This window comes from Pelodiscus sinensis, chromosome 4, assembly GCF_049634645.1.
Source record: "Pelodiscus sinensis isolate JC-2024 chromosome 4, ASM4963464v1, whole genome shotgun sequence".
Classification (NCBI taxonomy): Eukaryota; Metazoa; Chordata; order Testudines; family Trionychidae; genus Pelodiscus; species Pelodiscus sinensis.
The window spans coordinates 81,805,397-81,821,230 of NC_134714.1; the positions used below are offsets into that span (position 1 = coordinate 81,805,397).

At 45.9% G+C, this 15,834-nt stretch overlaps 1 protein-coding gene across 1 annotated transcript in view; it reads left to right on the forward strand.

The window, feature by feature from the left end:
• The first annotated feature begins 1,155 nt into the window (after positions 1–1,155).
• CD82 (CD82 molecule) overlaps positions 1,156–15,834 on the forward strand; it is a 61,452-nt gene continuing 46,773 nt past the window's right edge. The window contains exon 1 of the mRNA XM_014574254.2: positions 1,156–1,394. The gene's annotated coding sequence lies outside the window, so the exon portion shown is untranslated. The remainder of the gene's footprint in view (positions 1,395–15,834) is intronic.

Sequence of the window (15,834 nt, forward strand, 5' to 3'; positions counted from 1 at the left end):
TGTAGGGAAAAGTTGGAAAAAGATACCCTAGTTGCAAACTGCTATTTGCGTATCTTTTTCCATTTTTCTTCCAAAAGAGGTTTTTCCGGCATTTGGCCTGTCTACAGGGGCGGCCCGTGCATATAGGCCAAGTAGGCCGTTGCTTAGGGTGCTGCATTAAACAGGGTGCCCAATAATGATGTCATGCCATTGAGGGCTGTGGAGGTGGGGGCGCCAATTGCACATTCTGCCTGGGGCGCCAGCTGCCAGCAGCCCACTTCGGGCCACCCCTGCCTGTCTTCACGGGGCCAAATGTCGGAAAAACTCCTCTTTCGGAACATCCCTTCTTCCTCGTAGAATGAGGTTTACAGGGATGCTGAAAAAACGTGTCTGCTTTTCCGATTTTTTTGTTTTTTGGAAAAGTAGACCTGTTCCTTGGATGTAGCAGAGCTTTTCGTATCCCGGAAAAGCTCTGCAGTGTAGACATAGCCTCAGGGATCACCCACCCGGACATGACTATACCGGCAGAAGTCTGTAATGTAGAGGAGGCAGTGGAATCAGCTATAGAGGTAGAAAGTAGGAGACACAAAGCACCATGCAAACTCAGAGAGGAATGTCTCTGGTATCAATGTGACAGGAGCGATGATGTGTTTTCTGCTCTTAAATATAAGGCAAAGGGAGAAAGACTTTCGGGTAATTATTAAAGGATTAAAATACCCCCCTCCCCAAGAGAGAACCAACTCTTGGGATCCGATCATAAGTCATGTAACGATTGGTGTTTTTCCTACAGCCCCAGCTCTTGCAGACATGTGATGAAGTGAACAGCTCAGCTTTTCTCTCTCCCTTCCCCACATTTTCTTTCAAGTAAGTTTCTAGCCCTCAAGGCTGCGGTGGGAAGTCTAGAACCCGGAAGCCAGTGCACTCTTGGCAAATCAAAGCAATCCCAATTATGTATCTCTAGTACAACCTCCTGGATTTTAAACCAGTTTTCATAATCGCAGGCTTGGAGGTTTGCGATTGGCAATAGCGTATGGCGCAGGAAAGGGAAGAAAGAGCCAGCAGGCTGACACTATGGTCATGTTCTCGGCGCCCAGACCCGTTGCCCTACAGCCAGTCGTAGGCAGGCGCTGTTGTTGTAGCAGGGCCCCTGATCAGCGCCGAAAGCAGCAGGGGGCGGGAAGGGGTAGGGCGTTCGAACTCTGCGCGCAGCTGCCGGCTTCCCGCGGGCAGGCCGGGGCTTAGCTGAGGCTGGGCTGGAAAGGGTTAAAGGTGCGAGGCGTCTCCGGGCTGCCCCCAGGGGGTTGGCCGCTGCCGCTGACTCCTCCCGGGCCGAGGAACTGAAAGCAGCCGGGCAAGCGATTAGCCACATCGGCTGAGTCTCGGCGAGGGAGGGAGCTCAGTACCAGCTGCAGCAGGTGAGCGCGCGGCGCCCAGCGCAGGCCGAGCAGGGGGACGAGCTGGAGAAGGGGCTGCGCTCGGGGAGCTTACCGGGAATGGCGGCCTGGGGTGAGGGGTCTGCAGCGGTGTAAGGGAGGCGAGGGGGGCTGCCCCCTCCCGGAGCATGTAGCGCTTCCCAGCGCTCTGGATCCCGAAGGGCCGTGAGGTGGGGTGTCCATGCCCCGTAAGGTAACTGCCGGTGCATGGAGCTGCCGCCTTGGGTCTCCTCTCCCCCCCCCCCCCGGGGCGCTTAGCGACCCGCTCGGCTTGTGCTACTAACAATGCTGCGGGGGCCCCGCAGGCCCAGCTGGCGGAGAGGGCTGCTGATGCTCTCGGCTCTCCGGGGAAGTCTCTGCCCTAAGCACGTTTGCTCCCATCCTGTGAAAAGGGGGGGGGGGGGGCTGAGACCGGCTGTGCGCCCCCCCCCCCCCCCCCGTGGAGGCAGTGAGACGCAGCTGCGCTGGTTCGTCTTTCCTTGATCCAGGACGTTTCGGGGAAAAGACTGGGGGGGGGGGGCTGCCAACCAGCGCGGTAGGATTCCGCTTGGGAGACCCCCTGGCACAATCCCCACGTGTGTGTGCCGTTGCGCCTGCCACTCAGCGTGAGGGGGATTTTCCCAGTGGGCGAGAATATCCGACCGGGACTTTCCCGAGCGTGGCAGGAAACTCCGATATGAACTCCCCGCAGAGAGCTGGGCAGCAGAAACCCCCGTGTACAGTCCGCGGGGCCCTTGTGACTCAGGGGGCTGTAGCGCTTACATCTGGCAGCTGAGGGCAACGCCTCGGGCTAGAACCCAGCCCGTGGGCCAAAACGTGGCTCGCAGTGTCCCGTGGGAACGCAACAAGCGAGCCCAGCCTGGAGGGGTTTGAGCTGTCGGGGGCAACAAGCCAGCAGCGCGGATGGCGCTTTCCTCAGCTACCTGTTGTGGAGGAAAACTTTACAAGATCTGCCTTTACTGGGGTCGTGTTCTTTCGGCGCAAGCGGGTGTCTTTGCGGTGCTAGCTGTACATGGCCTTGGGCTAATGGTTAATAAATGGAGCTAATGTGACTTGCCACAGAGGTCCGTGTCCATTTATTTACTTTAGAAGACTTGTGTCTAACGCTGCGTCTGCGAAGAGCTGCCTGTACTCTGCCAGGTCGCCTTGATTAAAAGCTCTTGTGCGGGGGAGGGGAGAGGCTAGGGTTAAACTCAAGGTAGTAATGTAAAAGGGCTGCCCTGAAAGGAGGGGGCTTGTAGCTGCTCCAGGAGGGTTTCTCCTGCTGGAATGCAGCAGCTGCTGCCAACTTACTAGGACATAGCTGAGTGGAGGCAGGTGCTAGGATCTCATTCAGCCATGCCAGCTTAGCCTGGAAGCCAGAGCCTGCAATGGCCTATTTTACTATTTTACTGTGCCTTGTTCAGTCTGTTGTGGAGATACTAGCTGAGGCTCCTCCCATGAGCCTGTCGCCTTACAGACATAGGTTGGCTATTAAACACACCTAAATCTTCCTGCTTGTGGCACACGAGTCTAATATGTCTCCCTTCTTGGTGTCCCCCCTCCCCCGCTGACATGTGATTGTGGGGTTTCTTGGTTTTTTGCAAGCTATATGGCTATGTCTACACTGGCAGCTTGTTGCACAAGAACTCCTTTGTGGAAGAGTTCTTGTGCAAAAACTCTTCCAGAAGAGAGCATCTACACTGGCATGTGCTTTTGTGCAAGAGCATCCATGCCAGTGTAAACACTCTGGTGCAAGAAAGCTCTGATGGCCATTTAACCATAGAGCTTTCTTGCGCAAGAAATTCATATTGCCTGTCTACACTGGCCTCTTCTGGAAGAGCTCTTACACAAGAGGGCTTATTCCTGAGCAGGAGCGTCAGAGTTCTCACGCAAGAAGCCCTGATTTTATACATTAGAACATCAGTTTACTTGCACAAGAACATGCAGTCAGTGTAGACAGGCAGCAAGTTTTTTGCACAAGAGCGGCTGCTTTTACATGAGATCGTGCCAGTGTAGCCTGAGCTAAACACATAGGTGGTGTCTTAAGTCTACACTGGCACTTCACAGCATTAACTTTCTGGCTAAGGTGTGGGAAATCCCCCTTCCCTGTACTATAAGTTGCAGCATTGAAAAGCATCAGTTGTGAGCCAGGCTACCATGCTGGGAGCCATGCTGTTAGCTGCTCCCCTTATAGAGGTGGCTTAGGTAGAGTGCTGGGGGAGTGCCAGGGCCACACTTCAAGTTTAAAGTACAGCTGTGATAGCACTTCAAAGCCTCAATTGTTCCTCAGAGATCATTCCCTCCAGTCTCCTGACTGCTCTTCACTGACCTTTTCTAAACTCCAACTTGTCAATATCTTGTAACATGGTGCCAAGTATGGAATACTGTCTGCCAAGTGTGGTCTTGCTAGAGCTTATAAAGTGGCATTGTTGCCTTGCTGATCAGTGATTCTGTTGGATACTCTGTGAGGCAGCAGAGCACTATAAGTAGAACTTTAGGAATGGCAATTGTTCTAAGTTAACAACAAAACATTGTGATTCCTTCTAAAGCTTACAACTGAACATTGACTTAAAATAGCTTTGAAACTTTAGCAAGCAGAAGAAAAAGGTTGTTTCACTTTTTTTAGTAGTTCAGGTTTTATGCAGTATCTGAGGAAGTGGGTCTGGCTCACGAAAGCTCATCACCTATTAAACCATCTTGTTAGTCTTTAAAGTGCTACACTCTCCTGGTTTTTTTGTTTTTTTTGTTTTTTGTTTCAGCTGCATCAGACTAACACAGCTACATTTCTACCACTATGTATACTGTGTGTGTCTGATGCTGCCTGACCGTGTTATGGCAGTTCCAGTGAGGGGTGCAGTTGACTGAGTTACAAACACCAGAGTTAGGAACTCAGAGGTACACACCATAGTGGCTTCACTGTAAGTTGCAATGTGGTCCATCTACATGGTGTTTTTTTTTTTTTTCTTTCTCTTTCAAATGTCTTTTAATGCTTCAGAGGAAAGTAACTATAGGATACTAACTAGTCAGGACTTCTCTTGTATGTCCTCTCTAAAACAGCGTTCCAATCACAGCAGTTAAAATCTGCAGAATTGCTCTGCAGCTGTACAGGATGTTCTTTTGAGGAAGCCATCTTATTGAACTTTCTCTTTGATATACTATTTAAACTGCAAGCAGTAGGTTAAGGCAAGGAGGCAAAGGTCACCTGTTAGTTCAGGCTTTTAGTTATCACTAGAACGAGGATGTCTACACTACTACGCTTTTTTTTTTTTTTGCATAACCAATCTGTTTAGCTATTCAGATACCTAGCCATGAAAAGCATGTGAGGACTTTAATAATTGGTACAGTTTTTTTTCTTTAGTGATCAGCATATAGCCTAAGAAGTTGTATGCTATCCTGCTTAGTATTGCTGCATGTGCTGCCTTTAAGTGAATGTTTGATCCATCCTTTTTTGATAGGCAGTATGATGTACTTTTTAAATTTTGCATCTGTCCTGCAGCTGAGAGTTCCACAGGTGGTGGTATTTCTTACCCCAATCAAGCTATTCGTAACCCTTCAAAATATTTGCCTTGCCATCTTCCTGGGGCATGACAATGACACAACAATGGTATTTGGATGGCTTCATTGTTTTGATGTTGGGGCTCTAGATCTGTTAGCTATTATATCTGTCTTTAGAGACTAGTACTGAGCATGACAAATTCCAGATATGGTCCAGCCTGTTGGATATAAAAACGGATGTTGCTAACGGTAATGGCGGAGAGCATCCATTGTAGTTCAACATATATATTTTGGCTGTGATGATCCACTTTGTGGTAAGATTTAGTAACGAATACTCATGAGAGGTTATACTTAAATCCTGTTGCAAGGGCCCTGGCTGCTACAGGATTTTTGGAGATGGGTCAGGAATGTCACTTAAACAAAATGGTAGCTTGAAAATGAATAGTCCATACAGCAGTCCTTATGTATTTTGTTTCATGGTAGTCCGAGACAAGGTAGTGGGATAATCTCTCTCACTGGATCAGCTTCTGCTACTCAAACTTTTGGGATACATGTAGCTCTTCTACAGGCCTTTTTGAAATAAAGACAACTTCTTTAGTTATGTCTCGAAGTCAGGGACAGAATTTTAGTTTTTTGTGTGTTTGTTTGTTTTTGGTTTTTTTGGTAGCTGGGGTGCTCTCTCTTCCCTGCCCACAATACTGGAGGGACTAACAGAATAGAGACTTGGCTCGATTCCAGAAGCACCAGAGCCACTTCTTGCAACACCATGGATTCTCATGGGTATCTCCTATCCAAATACTTAACAGGTCTTACCCTGTCTAGCTTCTGAGAACACTGCCTGATTGGCTGCACATCTATATTCTGCATAAGTGAAAGTCTGGTACTGTAGAAAACTTCCCATTACAGGGTTAAGTGATTCTCCCATTTTTTTTTAACTGTCACTTTGGGATACCACAGTCTCGTCCCCAGACTGCCTCTGTGTGTCTGAGGGGAAATGCTGCTTTGCTTCAGTCTCTGATGCTGGAGTTTGGTGCAGTGAGGCTGAGTTGGCATGCAATACTCATGCTCACATGCCTCCTCTGAAGGTCAGAAATTTGTTGTTAGATTGCTACAGTTTGAACTGTGTAGGGTTTTTTTAAATGCCACAGTATCTGTGGCAGAAGTAGTATTGCAAAGTTCTGTGGAGAGGTGGCAGTGTTTGAGACACCTTTGCAGGCCCATTAATAGGCTGATATTGCACGTATTGGGGTGTGTCAGTTTCTGACAAGATGGCTGCAAAGGTGACAAATTCTTCCTGCTTTATAGGTTACTGAACAATCTCTGCATATGCAGACATTAACAGGACATGGGAAAACTAACAGGCTGTGGGGAAAAGATGCAAGTTGGTTTGGTTATGCTCAGACACTTCAAGGTGGCACTTCTATAAGTGTCTCAAGCACAGGATTCTGGTTTTGGTTGGAACAACTGACCGGTGTATCACTTCATTCCTGCTCTGGCACGATCTGATACCAAGTGTCTCAGTTGGAGCAAAAGTACCAGAGTTTCTGTAAATACATGAGACATTTGTATTCTTGAGGTGTCTTGATGCTTGGTTGCATGGGGATGTTCTGTTTATGGTGTTCTCTTCTTCTTCTCCTCCCCCCCCCCCCCCCCCGCCCCCACGCACTAGTTTGTCCTCCTGCAAGCAAAGATCCAGATTGAGGGACAGTCCTCCCTTTTAATGGAAGCGGATAGCTTTCTCTTGCTTCCTCTTCTGTTCTCAGTAGCACATCTTTTCTTCACTACTTCTCCCCTCCCGCCCAATCCCCTGTATATGAAGTCTTTTGGATTAGAAGAACAGCTCCACTTAACAATGTGGTTTGGTCCAGAACCCAACTTGACTTTGGCTGATCTGACCAGCAGCAGGCCCTGGGAAGTACAATGGAGAGAACCTGTGAATGAGGAGGTCTCTAAGCACTTAATGATTCTGTGTGTGAATGCATGGTGCTGTGAGTCTGAGTTATGAGTGTGAAACTGGGGTTGGAGTAGGGGTCTGGCTCCTTTTAGTGTAGGCAGATGCCCTGGGTGTGCATTCAGTTTCATATCAGCATGTGACAGAGACAAAAGCTTCTTGCTTGGAGAAAGCTTCCACAATTTAGGCTGGCGTTACCCAATTGCCTGCAGTCTCCTCCCTTGTGAAAATTTCACTGATTTAACAATGCAGTTAATCTAGACTGGCCTCATTCCAGTTAGCATGCCACTTAATTTGGTTTCTCTGCATAGGCAGTTGCAACAACCTGGAAATGGAGACTGGCAAAGGAGATATCCTCTTCAAAGCTCTGGGTTCAGTTGCTTGCATCTGCTCCTCTTTTCTCTGGGTGCTACCTAATCATTGTAGTGATACTTGGATTGGGGGCAGAGCTTGAGGCATGTGTCACAGAGCGGTGCTAAAGTTATGTCTTCCTTAGAGGTATTGCAGTGGTTCAGCTGTGTCCTTTATAGACATGGCCTTAGCTCTGGCCTGCTTCAGAATAGTGTCAGGCTTGGCAGGTATTTTCCACCCTGCTTCTTACCTGTGCTTCTATGGTATCCCTCAATGTGTGAAGCTTTTTTTAATAAACAAGGTGAATCTGTAAATAATGCTAAGATTAAAGTGAAGGGGAAGGTTTTCATTCTTTCTTGCCTGGTCTATTCAAATCCTAGCTCAAGCAAATGCAGCCCACAGAAGGCACATTGTTAGGTTTGTAAATGTCTTTGTGGGACAGGCAGAGTGATAGGCTTGTCTCAGTTGCATAGACCCTTCTCAGCTTTCACTCAGCTAACAAGTTCCTCTCTCCCTGTTAAATACTTAAAGATCTGGTTTTGATAGACCTTTGACCTATCTCAACCTTCTAAAGAGTTCTTTTGCCATCTCCTCAGACCCACAGGTTCATATCTAAATGGCATGAACCTCCCCCACCCTGGCAAGCCTCTGCAGCACTTGATCAGTCTTTGTAAGACATGCTGCCTTCATTAATGATGGAAATCTGGGGAATAAACCTGGCCCACTATCTTTATCTAATTCATTGTTTTAATGGGAAGTCTAGCTGGCAAAACTGAGACAGTTGGGATTCTTTCTAAACTGACACCTTTGGTTTAGGGCTTTCAGGAGTGGGAACTCCTTTAGCTAATTAAAGGTAGATGGTTATACAAAATTACTTCCCTTCAGGGACTCTTCTTTAACAGGTCCCATATGAACGTTACAAGCTGCTGGAAGAGCTGGAGGTTTAGAAATATCTCCCACGTGCACACTTGAGAAGAAGCAAAGGGTGGGAGTTGTTGAAGGCAGATCTCAGCAGGGTAGGATGTTAGGCTCCCAGGCACTTGTGCTAGGGATGATGGACAGTACACCAGGGAAGAGGAGCTGGGGCAGCATTGGCAGAACTTAGTAATAGTTGGCAAAGACTATGCAAGACTAGGTTGTCTTAAGACTGTGGCTAACTTAAAACTGGGCAGCATAACTGTAATGCAAGGTACTGGGAAACATGTTTTAAACTGGCTGTGTGCACCACCAGGTTCAGACTTCACTAAACTCCAAGCAGAAAGGTAAGGAATTATTGTGGGCAAGGGGATTTAGAATAACCTAGAAAATGCTATAAACCCAAGGTCAGCCTCACCTTGTGTCCAATCTCAGATCCAGAAGAAATAGAAAAGCCATTAAGGAGGGTAATTCAAGGCATTTCCACCACCACCACCAGAGGCAAACTTAGTGTTCAGTACCTTCTACTTCCAAGGGAAGATATACTCCTCAGGGAATCCTGCACCCAGAAAATCCTGTGCAGTCTTTGAAAATTCTGCGCAATTGTCAAAATATTGCAATGTAATCACACGTTTTATTTAAACTGTAATACAGTGGATGTGGGTGGGGAGGAAATGGGGGTGAGGTGTTTGGGGATTTCCTTCCCTATCTGCTTGCGTAATAGAAATGTTGCTAGGTTTGAGTCTCTATTTTTAGTTATCTGCTCTGTGCTACATCATGGGAAACAGAAGAGCATGTGAGGGCTGAGGAATTGAAGCTCACAATTTTACACTGTCTACTGATCATCACTAGAAAGGTCAATAGCAAACAGTTCTTGAAGCACTTTTTTAATCAAAATTTAGACCCATTCTAATCATTAAAGCGCCATATGCATTTACAAGGCCATACTGTTCTTTACACTGAAATGGAAAGGAGCCTTAAAACCCTTACACATGGCTTATACTTCTGGGGGAATTCATAAAGACAATGGGAACAACTTACTAGGCTGACTTCAGGCAGAGCAGTTATGCTGCTCAGTTTTAAGTGTCAGGTAGGCTCTATCCTCTACCTCAGAAGCACCCAGTGCCCTGCCCTTACACTCATAAGTGTGCAGCAATAGTGAGTGAGAAGAACAGTGTCTTTCTCACATACATGTGACTTCCAAAACCTCTCCCCTTCCAGTGGCCAGTTTGTCTTTACTGGCTACTCTAGGTGCCCAAACAGACCTGCCTGTGCTGCCAGGGAGCATTATGTGACCACTCTTACAGCTCATCTTTGTTTCCCTGTTGGAAATGGTTGGTGGATGATGGGTTTTTTTGGGGGGGAAAGGGGTTGGTAGGGAAGCAAATCTGGTGGGGGGGGCACAAATTCTGTGCACATGCAGTGATATAGAATTCCCTCAGAAGTAAGAAAGAGGAGGCACAGAAAATAACTGAGTATTCCAATTTGTAGAATACCCTGGGGAATTCAGGCAACCACATTAAAACTGAGCAAAAGGAAATACTTTCAATGACATGTGTTCTGAACAGATGAGACTTGCTGCTGCACATTAGCTATTTGCTTCAATCTGGTATCTATAAAGTCTAACAGCTGGAAAGTCAGTTCATTAAGGGTTACAGCACTTGTGATAAAATTTCCAAAGGCCACCTCATCCTCATGTCAGGGCACAGAGGTGACCAGCTGTGTTCAAGGAAAACACTTCCTAACTTCAAGATATCATTGCACAGCCATATGTTGCAGAGGTTTATCTCTGCAGATAAAGGCTGCAGCCACTATTAGGATATGTCTAGACAGTGGGGGTATTTCAGGATACTGGAAGTATCCCAAAATAGCAATTACACGTCTTTCAACGTGCCTGGTATTTTGAAATAACAGGTGCACTATTCTGGCGTCCCTGTAACCCTCGTTCTACAAGGATTAAGGGACTTGTCAGAATAGCGCTGTATTTCAAAATTTGGTGCTGTGTAGACCGTGCTAAATTTTGAAATAAGCTACAGAAATTGCTATAGCATCCCAGCCTCTGCATATAAAGGGATCCAGGCTACTTACAGAAGGAGGTTGTTGACGAGAGAGAGAGGCTTGCTGATTCAGGTGGACGCATGTGTGACTGCTGAATAGCTTGCAGTCTCTTCTGCAGTTGGAATGTACTGTGTGTAGGCAGTCTAGGTGTAGTTAGCTAAGTTCACAAGCTATCAAAGTGTGTGTGTGGGGGGGGGGGGGGCGGGGAGCAGAGGAGGTTAGTTTTATGTAAACCACATACCCAAGCAGTCTCATCTGTTGACTCCATTCCCTCTGTTCCATAGCAGAAGTATTTATACAGATACCCTCTTACCGGTGGGGAGCAACTGATTCCCTGAACTGCACCCTGTCCCTTAGTGCATTCAGCTAGGCACTAGGTATCATGCAGGCTAAAACTGGAGCTCCTGAGGGGGCATTTTAGATCGTAGCAATATGAGTCCCATTGCTGTGTTTCATGGGGATTGTGTATTAGTCAGCTTTTATCAGAAGCTAGTTTCCATTTGACCAAATGTTATGAAGTGAAAGATCCAAAAAACTTCCTTATGCTAGAGCAAGTTGGACACAAACCCTCAGATCCATGGGAATTGTATTAATCTGGGATCAAACGTGAGCTGCTTTTAAGTGACCATGGCTTTGCTGTTCAGGTGGAAATGACCCTATGTTCCTCCCTGTTATATGGGGTTGGGTATAGAAATAAGGCATCAAACATAAATGTGCAAACTTTGTCCAGACCGCTGTTGGCTGCTAACTTATATTAGGAGTTAGATGGTCCTTGGCCACAATACCTGCTTCATTCTCTGATGGAAGACTAGATCTATACTTGTCTGAGATGTCAAAAGTGACCTGCACAGTGTGCACTTGTCTCTACTAATCATGTACGGAAAGGGACTATGGGCTGGATTTGAGACCCTGCTGGCTGGTTGGGCCATGTGATGCAAGTGGAGAATCTTCTGCTTTAGCTCCTATTAGATTCTCGGATAGCTCTTCTCATTGAGACCAGCTCACTAAGTACAAGGTGTGCTAACCAGGAACCAAGAGGCTCTTGCATCAGTAGCGTTGCCATTATAAATTCACCAGCTTCAAAGGAGAAATGTGGCATCTAGTCTTTGTTTTCGGGTTCACTGCCGATTTCTCAGGCTAGCTGCGCCACCGCTCTAGCTGGAGAGGCATTTCAATTGCTTTGCTTATGAAACAACCTCCCTGTTGCTTAATAAATCAGATAAGTAAGGAATTTACTGGGTGTGAACCTGGTGATGGGCCCAGTCACTAGCCTCAGCATTGTAATTGTGAAATAAGGTTTACTTGCTGATGCTAGTGCTATGCCTTGCCCAGCAGCCAATACTGCTCCTTAACCACTGCAGAGCTGGCCATCTGGATGTGAATGTTATGCAAGTTGAGTGGTTTTTAGAGGGCTAAGTGGGCAGTTTAAGCTACTCAGTAGGCTAGGCTGCATTTTTTGGGGGGGGGGTGACCAGACATGATCCTCTTCTCCTACCTACCCAGTCACTAATCCATGTTTTCCCTGTGTCTGCTGCAATGAGGCAGCATGGCTTAGTGAGCTGAGTATTGGACTGGGACTAGGGTGGCTCCTGATCTGCAGGTCCTACCACACTTTTAAATAGAAGAAACAGGCTGTTAAGCTCTTCAGGGCAGAGATTGTCACAAGCACAATGAGAGCAGGATCTCAATGCTACCACAGTACAAAGCAACTTCATCGTTTTTGCTTTCAAAACTCTCTGCTGTGGCTCTGATTTGTCTGACTCCCCAGACAGACTTTCCCATGCTACTCACTTGGTGTATAATGTCCTCCCCATCCATCTATCACGCTGCCACCTTCTTCCTGCTTTCAAGATCATCCTGCTTTCAAGATCATTCTCTGAAAGGCCCACAAAGCCCTATGAATTCCCAGTTTTTCTGCCTTCTGGGCTGTGTGGTTGGTCTTTCTATCTGCCTCTTGTACTGTAAGCTCTTTGAGGCAAGAACTGGTTTCACTGAAGGTCTTGTGTAGCACAGAGCAAATACTAACAATTGTCCATGGACCATAGCTGTGGGGGGACTGATTAACTAACTGCATATAAAATAAGGTAAAGTGTACAGCCTTTTGTCAATTTTCTCTGTAGCAGCAGAGTAGGCCCTGGGTGGCAGAGCTGAATGGGAACAATGGCTGCTGGCTGAGCTATGACACTCATCATGGTGGGGGGGGGGGGGGGCGGGGAGGGGGTAGAAAAGTTGCTGGAGGCCCCTAAAAGTCAGATACAGGTTTCAGTAGGGAGACTGTCAACTCTTGTCTCCACAAAGCAAACTGTCATCCCACCCTCGTCAGGATTGTTAATGACATAGCGCTTAATGGGATGCAGAATCAGATACGGTGGCTGCCTGCTCATATGTGGAACTGGCAAAAGTTAAATGGCTCCAAATATCTCTGGAGATGGGGACAAGGGGATGGACAAGGAGAGTATGTGTTGTGGAAGAGCTTTCTGTAACAGGGCTGAATGAGCTCTGAATGCATTACAGTAAAAATGGAGTAACTGAACATCTTGTCTCTTCTATTTGGAAGACTTTTCAGGCCCCTGAAAAAGCAGGCTGGGATGTTACAGCCATCCTTCTGGATAGAAAAGCAGAAGGGATTGGCAGGTCCTAACCTTTCTTGGTAAGAATGAGGTGTAATGTGGTTCTCTCCCCTCCCCCCCCCCCCCCCCCCCCCCAACCTTCTGGCCCCCGCGGGCTCCCTCCCCCAATCTGTACAGAGACCAATCTCGGTCTGTACAGAGACACAGCCATGTCATAGTTGTGTTTACTAGCATTCCAAGTTCTTCCCGCTTATTCCCCATACTTCTTGCATTTGTATATAATAAATTCAACCTATTTATAAATGATCTGGAGAAAGGAGTAAACAGTGAGGTGGCAAAACTTGCAGATAATGCTAAACTGCTCAAGATAGCTAAGACCAAAGCAGACTGAAGAGTTCAAAAATGTCACACAACTAAGTGTGTGGGCAACAAAACGGCAAATGAAATTTCATGTTTATAAATGTAAAGTAATGAACACTGGAAAAAATGATGGGGATTAACTTTAGCTACAACTGCACGTGAGAGGTCTTGGAATCGTTGTGGATAGTTCTCTGAAAACAGCCACTCAATGTGCATGAGCAGTCAAAGGAAACAATTTTAGGAATCTTTTTAAAAGGGATGGTGAATAAGACTCTTATTGCCTCTATTTAAATCCTTGTTATGCCCACACCTTGAATACTGTGTACAGATGTGGTCGCCTAATCTCAAAGATCCATAGGCACTAGAAAAGGTTCTGAAAAGGGCAACAAAAATGATTAGGGGTCTGGAATGGGTGCCATATGAAGAAAGATTAAAAAGACTTGGACTCTTCATTTTCGAAAAGAAGAGACTAAGGGAGGATATGATAGAGGGCTACAAAATCATGACAGGTATGGAGAAAGTGAATAGGGTAACACTTATTTACTTGTTCCCATAACATAAGAACTAGGGGTCATCAAATGAAATTACTAGGCAGTAGGCTTAAAACAAACAAAAGGAAGTTGTGCACTGCAAGAAGAAAAATCAACCTGGAACTCCTTGCCAGAGGAAATTGTGAAGACCAGGATTTTAACAGGGTTCGACAAAGAACTAGATATATTCATGGAAGTTAGGTCCATCAATGGCCATTAGTCAGGGTGGTTAGGAATGGTGTCCCTAGCCTCTGATAGAGGCTAGAAATGGATGATAGGAGAGGGATCACTTGATTACCTGTTCACAGGGGCATCTGGTATTGGCCATTGTCAGAAGACTGGACACTGGGCTAGATGGACCTTTTGTATGGCTATTCTTATGTCTTTAGTGGAAGGTTGTTAGAGGGGTACAGCTTGCTTAGGGAGGAAGTGTTGCCTTGGCCTCCAGTTGTGATGGATGTAGACAGACTTCCTGGGCAAGGTTAAAAGAGACTTAAAAAAAAAAAACACCCAAGAGTGATGTCATGATAGGGGATCTATTACAAACCACTTAACTAGGAGGTGGATGAGGTTTCTTGTTTTTTTGTTTGTTTTTAAACAACAAAATCCTCCAAAGCACAGGACTTCAACTATCCAGACATCTGTTGGGGAAAATAACACAGCAAGGCACAAGTTCTTGGAATATATTGACAGCAATCTTATTTCAGAAGGTGGAGAAAGCTGCTGGAGGAGGAGAAGCTGTTTAGATTTGATTTGAACATCGAAAGGAACTGGTTGAGAATTTGTAAGCGGAAGGCAGCTTGGATGAAATGATCAAGTTCATCATCCTAAGGAATGATAGGGAGATCTAAAAATCTGATTTTTAAAATCCTGTCTTAATTTTTCTGTAAACTCAGGAGGCTTATAGGTAAGGTCCCATAGGATGCAAGGTAGGAAAAACAATTGAAGACAGCTGGCAGTTTTTCAAAAGGACATTAAGGGAGCAAGAGCACACTTTCTGCTGCATAGAAAAAAGCAGGTCAAGCGACCACCCTGCTGGCTTGACTAGAAGATCTTGGCTGATCTAAAAATCAAAGTCTGATCAAAGTACAAAGGATAAATATAAACAAACACACAAGTAAGTAGTGGTAAAATTAGAAAGGGGAAAGGCACAAAACCAGCTCAGTCTAGCTAGAGACACAAAGGGTAACAAAAAAAACATTCTACAGGTTCAGTTTGACTAGCCAGCATCCTTGGGATCTGGCCAGTTTTGAACCACAGAGGTCAATATTGTGTAACAGTATTGCTAACACTTCTACTGCTTACTGGGCTCTTTAGAAGACATTTAGTGGTAAATGAGCAAAATAACAGCACAGAACACTTAGAGCCAGGACTGGTGGCTGTAAAACTTTGAGATGATAGAAAATTTGGCCTCACCTATGCATGGACATCTGGCTAATTTAAAATTGTGCCAGGCCACAGATGTTGCGGGACTCTAGAGAGGGTTGCTGGACTAGAGAGGTACAATCTGCACAGATATATTAGAAAAGGAAGACAAAGGACAGGATAGGTCAATTTCTCAACGAAGCAGGTGTATGTGGTGGGGAGAATAATAACAATGTGGAAATGGCAGAAGTGCTTAACTTGTGTTGGCTTTCACCAAGTTGGTTGGTGATGAGATGCCTACAATAGTGAATACCAATGGAAATGGGGTTGGTTCAGAAATTAAAATAAGAAAAGAACAAGTTTAAAAAAATACTTAGACAAGTTAGATGTCTTCAAGTTACCAGGGCCTTATGAAATGCATCCTAGAATACTCAGGGAGCTGACTGAGGAGATATCTGAGCCTTTAGCTTTCATTTCTGAAAAGTCATGAAAGATTCCAGAAGGCTGCTTAAAAAGAAATAAGGACAACCCAGTAAACTATAGGCCAGTCATCTTGACTTCTGTGCCAGGAAAGATAATGGAACAAATAATTAAGGAATCCCATCTGTAAAGTGAGTCAGGATGGATTTGTCAAGAAGACATCATGTCAAACCAATCTGATAGTGTTCTTTGATAAGATGGCTAGCCTTATGACTGAGGGGAAGTGGTAGACTTGGTGTGACTAGACTCTGGTAAAGCATTTGATCCCACGTGACCACCTCATTAACAAACTAGGGAAATACAGTGTATTTGGGACTACTACAACGTGGGTGCATAACCACTGAGGCTATGTCTACACTTGCTCC